Consider the following 6,969-nt stretch of genomic DNA (forward strand, 5'->3'; position numbering starts at 1 on the left):
GGTGAGGAACTTCCAAAGCTGTCGGAGTTTCTCTTGCGCAGAGAGCAAGAGACAGAGGAAAGACTTGCGGCATCGATGTCGTTGCAAATGACATTAGAAACGATGGCAAGTGACCCCAATAACCAGGACATGTTCATGGTAGTGGCCAAAACCCATCTGGCCACAGTTACGAAGGATCTCTATAGCTTTATTAAAGCTAGGAGAGCCTGTAGAGAGTTCATGTTCGCTTCGGGTGTGGTGAGGCACGAACCGAGGAAGCTGATCTCCTCTTGTATCTGGGGTAAGGACCTCTTTCCCAATGAAGTGGTTAAAGAGGTAGTAGACAAGGCTGCCACAGAGAATAGGAACCTTCTCAAAAAGTGGGGCTCAGATATTAAGAGAAAGTCTTCTCTGGATGAGGGTCCCCAACCCAAGAAGAAGACAAAAAGGCCTAGGCTATGCTCTCGGCCGGCTAAACCCTACCGATAGCAACAACAACAACATCCTGTGACCGCAGCGCCTCAGATTGTGGCACAATCTCCAACCACGTACCAGCTGGTGCCTCAACAAGTGGCAACACAGTCGCCAGTTTTTAACCCAGCCTTCGAAAGGCAGACTTCTTCCTTTCGTTCCAAAGCTAGAGGAACAGCCAGAGGTTCTTCTAGACGCCCTTCAAGGGGAAGGGGATCCAGGGGAGGACGCAGTCAAGGAGGCAAGGCCTCAGGTCCACAACAACGGAAGTGAGATGCTTCCAGTAGGAGGGAGACTACAGCTACTTAGGGATCGTTGGACCTTTGATCCCTGGGCCCACAGCCTAATAAAGAATGGACTAGGTTGGAGCTGGAGCAGTCTTCCACCTCAATTTCCTCGATTCTCCCAACACTCAACCGCCGTTCTGGAAGATTATGTCCGAGAGCTCTTAGACAAAAGAGTAATCCGAAAAATGAAGTCCATCAAATTCCAAGGAAGGCTGTTTTGTGTTCCAAAGAAGGACTCAGAAAAACCCAGAGTCATTCTAGACTTGTCGCCACTCAACAAGTTCATAGTGAACTACAAGTTTAGAATGCTCACACTTCAACACATGAGGACCCTACTGCCCAAAAGGGCATATACCGTCTCTATAGACTTATCTGACGCTTATTGGCACTTTCCAATTAATCGTCACCTCTCCTCCTACCTACTCTTCTAGTTACATAGAAAACTTTATTCCTTCAGAGCCATGCCTTTCGGGCTAAACATAACCCCTAGGATTTTCACGAAGCTTGCGAACGCAGCCGTCCATCAATTACGCCTAAAGGGGATCCAAGTAGGCTGGTGTGGGCAGCATCCAGGACAGAATGCATGCAAGCCTCTAAGATAGTGATCCAGTTCCTGGAACATCTGGGATTCAAGATCAACATCAAAAGATCTTGACTTTCTCCAGCTCAAAAGTTTCAGTGGTTGGGAATCCACTGGAATTTGGAGTCACATTGACTTTCCATTCCTGGGAAGAAGAGGAAAGAAATAGCAGGATCTGTCAAGAGACTATTTAAATTCAAATGGATATCAAGACGCAGACAGGAGAGTGCTGGGCTCTCTACAGTTTGCTTCGATAACAGATCCAGTGCTAAGAGCACAGCTAAAGGATCCAATAGGAGTCTGGAAAAAACATGCATCAAACGCGCGAAGAGATCTAATGAGACCTCTAACGACTCGATTGCGAACGCTTCTCAAGCCGTGGTCCAGTGCCAAGCAATTGAAGAAATTAATACCTCTTCAACCTCCTCCCCCGTCTGTGACTATCCACACAGACGCTTCAAAGGAAGGCTGGGGAGGTCACTCTCATCAGAAGAGAGTCCAAGGAGCTTGGTCCAATCTTTTCAAGTCATTTCACATCAACTTTCTAGAAGCCATGGCAGTCCTTCCGACACTAAAGAAAGTATCTCCTCGCCACTCGACCCACATAAGACTGGTTCTAGACAGCGAGGTGATAGTGAGATGCCTGAATCGACAAGGGTCGAGGTCACCTCAAATCAACCAAGTGATGTTGGCCATATTCCGCTTAGCGGAAAGGAAGAAATGGTACCTGTCAGTAGTTCACATTCAAGGGTTCCGCAATGTGACAACGGATGCTCTATCCAGGTTTAAACCAATAGAGTCAGAATGGTCCCTAGATGCAGGTTCATTCTCCTTCATCTCGAGTCAAGTCTTGGAGCTGCAGATAGACCTCTTTGCGACGAAAGACAACAAGAAAATAGATCGTTATGTGTCCCCATACGAGGATCCGCTAGCGGAGGCAGTGGACACTATGTCACTAGACTGGAACAGATGGTCCAGCATTTATCTGTTCTCTCCGCACAACCTCCTTTTGAAGGTCCTCAACAAACTGAGATCCTACAAAGGGAAAGCGGCAATAGTGGCCCACAAGTGGCCAAATAGTGTGTGGTTCCCTCTGGCATTGGAACTACGACTAAAGTTCGTACCGCTACCGGTTCCATCCCTGTCTCAGCGAGTAAAGAAGTCGACTGTCTTCGCTTCATCACAAAAAACCCAGAACTTACATCTCATGATTTCCTCTCCTTAGCGGTGAGAAAAAGATTTGGGGTATCAAAAGTCAATTTAAACATTTTGGACGAAACCAGAAGACAATATGAGGCTTCAGGTAAGAAGCGCATATCCTTTGTCAAGGCAAAGAAACCAAAAGAAATCTCGACAGATTTCTATTTTTCACCTTCATGAGCAAGGTTTAGCAGCCAACACAATATCATTGTGCAAGTCTGCCTTGAAAAAACAGATACTATGTGCCTTTCAGGTCGACCTTTTTAAAGACGTTCTTAATATATTACAAAGGCCCATGCTAGGATTAGCCCTTCAGTGCCTCCAAGACCCATTTTATGGTCATTAGATAAGATTCTTCATTGCATGAACATTGAGGAATGCGCTTAGAAAGATTTGAATTAAAAGTTATATTTCTGTTTGTACTCACTTTGGGGGCCAGAGTTAGTTAAATTGTGGCTCTCTCTAGAGAGGAAGGCCACGTCCAGTTCTTGGAGGGAGAACTGAATCTATTTCCAGACCCAACATTTCTTACCAAGAACAAGCTACACACCAACAGATGGGGTCCCTAGAGAATCTGCCCTCTGAAGGAAGATGCATCTCTATGTCCAGTGGAGTGCCTAAAGGTCTGTCTTCATAGAACTTCAGACTTTATGGGAGGACATCTGTTCAGAGGAGAAACCTCGGGTTCAAAGTTATCTCTGAAACAACTAAGGGTAAAACTCACCTGTGTTATTCGCAGAGTGGATCCAGGCAGTACACCCGTAAGTTATGATCTGAGAAAAGTTGCTTCTTCTATAAAATTTCTTTAATTGTATGGACGTTGAACATCTTTGTTGTTTGTACACTGGCTGGTAGTCATCCAAGGTGTTCTTTATGCACTATTTTTTAACATTTTGTTTAAATCTGCGAGGAACAGTGTAATTAATTTGGGACGATTAATTAAGAGGGTGGGTGTATAGTCACAGTATGTTACTACACACTGAGCGACAGGCCACTAATGTGTCCTTACGAACTGTTCCATTGACGTTGGTGAACTATAGCATAATACGGACACTTGTGCCAAGCGTCTCTTAAGCTAGTGTAAATAAACAGTATACAGACCGTATCATTAATATTAATAATTCAATTGAAGTGGCAAATCTGTTTCCTGTTAGACCAAACAATATTTTCTGTTAACTGTTTTCTTTATGCTTTAACGGATATCGTCCACATTTTATAAATTTTATAAATGTTGATCTGATATGTATGTTTATTAAATTTTAATAAACTAGTTCATAGTGAACCCTGCGTCTTATTCACCCACACTCATTTTATAAGAAATGTACTGAGCATTAAGATTAAAATATAGATATTTTTATCATGGTATGTCTTTTAAGATTGTTCCTTGATTCAAGCAAAAATCCACTCGCTTTAACCCTTCCTTAGGATGGGTTGACGTTGTACCCTAAGGGGATGGTGGTAGAGATGCAAGATTTGTTCCTATGCGGATACAACTGTTATCCAATATTTAATAAGAGTAGACACATTGGGGGATATGTCAGGAATTCTTACTGAAATTGGTGACTCATACAAACTTTGCTTTATAATGTATAGGGCGAGACCACTATACAAGCTTTTCATTTTGTCATCCATAGTTATTATGTACTTCTCGAGACTTTTTCCAGAGTCTATTACGACTCTTCCCTGTAGGGGGCAGGAAGCACTAACATAGTTCATGCTTAGATGAAATGATGTATGACGGTAACATTATAGGTCTCTAGGTCTAGACGGACCAGGAAAACCCTTTCTTGAGAGTACGGCACCTGTTGAGAATCCACAGATACAGGAATGCTCTGGTAAACTTCCATCAGGACGATATGGCCTGAGCCCAAAAATTTTTGGGTGAGGTAGCCATGTCGTCCTGATGGACCCGCCCTTCCTTTTATTGCAAAAGGGCTTATTGACCCCTCCCTATAATACAGTATCTGTAGCACCTCATATATTGCTACAAGGAATAAAGAGGGTGCGGCCACCTTCATCAGATACACACTGTAAACAGAATAGGAGAGATTCCTTATGAGCGGCTTTCTTTTCATTCTCGTTTCAGATTCTTGTCACTATAACCCTTTGAAGCGTCAATTCTATTCGGGGTGAAGATAGCTATGTGACATGTCAAGAATACGTCCTCTGATATTATGTGATATCCCTGTTAGATTTATTTAGGGATATTCGCTCCAGGAGTTAGAATTCTGGATACCTTAAGGTAAAATTCTCTGGGAATATCACTGTAGTCAAATATACCCTAGGAAGCTACCCTTTAGGAACTTCCATCAGGACGACATGGCTACCTCGCCCCCCCCCAAAAAAAAATATAAAAAAAATATATATATATATATCATCATGATCATTATCAGCCTTAAGTAGTCCACTGCAGAGCAAAGGCCTCAGACATGCCCTTCAACTTGCATCTGTTTATGATCCTTCTGTACCAGTCCATGCCCGCAAACTTTCTTAGTTCGTCAATCCATCATCTTCACTCCCTTTCCTTGCTTCTTTTATAATCTCTAGCGACCCATTGTGTATAAGATATGAATGAGTCCTTTAATGGATTTTTGTTTCTCCCAATTTCCACCGACAACAAATCAACCATTGAACTAAAAGCACGAGATTTTAAAAAACTCTGATGGTTAGAAACAGTTAAGGAATATAAATAATCAGGAGAATGGTACTAGGATAAATGAAACCAAAGTCTCAGCATAAGCAAAAGGGAAGCAATAAGACAATAGGCTACATGGTACAAGAAGTTGGGAAGTATGGAGACAGTAACAGAGTAGGATATTTTGCTTTGTTAGTGAGAATAAAGATCTATGAGACAGTAGTAGTACCTACAATGTTTGCAAATATTTAGACATGGGGTGTAATAAGAGAAAAAGAAATGAAAGAACTAGAGAGTAAACAGCTCAAAATTATGAAAGGAATGTTTAAACAGGTTTCTACTACACCATACTGGGGGCTAATAGCAGAAATAGGAATACAGCCAGTTGAAAATAGAATACAGTATGAAAAATGTGATGTTATCTCATAACATCAGATGACAAATGGCTAGTTAAGAAAGTAGTGGAAGATCAAAAAAGATAACCATATGGGAAATGTTGGGGAAAAAGTATTAAAGAAATATGCAATGAATATTATATTAAATTTGAAGAAGTAAGAAAGTATAAAAAACAAGAAATTAAAAAAGAAAAATAATTAAGAGGCAAATGAAATTGAAAGAAAAATAGAAGCAAGAAAAGCAGTGATGACCAAATTGAGGTTTTTGAGTAGTAATGGCAGAAGAGACTGCATAGGTGAACTTGACACTAATGCAACAGTAATATATATGAAAACAAAGTAAAATGTGCGAGAATTAAAAGAAAATTATAGAAAGAAAAATGATAAGGATACCCTTTGTGTTTTGTATAGGGAGGAAGAGGATACTACTGAGCATTTGGTCATGTCGTCCATAAAACTAGCAAACTGGCCATTTTGGAGAATGATTAAGTCCCTAATTTGATAGACAAAGAGATGTGCTAAGGCGCAATATTTGTGGCATCCTTTAACGAACAAAGGCAAATCTATAACTAAGCATTATTAGCCAGAAAGTTCTACCCTGAAGGTGTTCTTGAGCTCTGGTGTGTGCGTTTTAGCTCTGCAAAATACCAATGATTAGTAAAAGGAGTTGCTGTATTGCTTTCTGTTCCAAACAGTTATGCAACATTGGATGTTCAAACTGACTGATTTATGTTTAAGTAACTCGGTAATTTACTTACTTCAATAATCTAGGCTTGTAATTGCTTACGTTTCTGTACTTATTTATAGATGTGATTATCTAGAATTATTAACTGTAACAACCAACGAATGCCACTTAACTCTTTTGTATGTATTTAATTTTTCATGCAAAACCGTAGGATTTTCTTTGGAATTGGTTTTACCTGGAGCTGCAAGAATACTGTCGGTACTTATATAAGTATCATACATAACCTACGGAAAAAACAAAAATAGCGAAAAAAAACATTTGGTATCCATAATTCTCTCTCTCTCTCTCTCTCTCTCTCTCTCTCTCTCTCTCTCTCTCTCTCTCTCTCTCTCTCTCTCTCTCTCTCAATCTAACAGAATTGCCACAGTAAACGAGGAAGAAAATAATCTATTATTACTATAGTTTTTCACAATTTGCTATCTTTTCTTTCTCCCTCTAAATCCAATATAGTTTTCATATATATAACTTTTTTTATGAAATCTTACAGCAGAATAGAAGAGCAGATCTTCCTGTATCCCTTTAAACATAATTAGAAATAGATCAAAGGTCATTATAGAATAAGAAGGATTAAAAATGCAACATTTATTAACATATAAAATTAGATAAAGGGATGATATAGAATTAGATTTCCTTTAGTCCCCCTCGAAAGCCAAGACAGAAACGAAAGAAAACTGTGT

Source organism: Palaemon carinicauda, chromosome 25 (assembly GCF_036898095.1).
Source record: "Palaemon carinicauda isolate YSFRI2023 chromosome 25, ASM3689809v2, whole genome shotgun sequence".
NCBI lineage: Eukaryota > Metazoa > Arthropoda > Malacostraca > Decapoda > Palaemonidae > Palaemon > Palaemon carinicauda.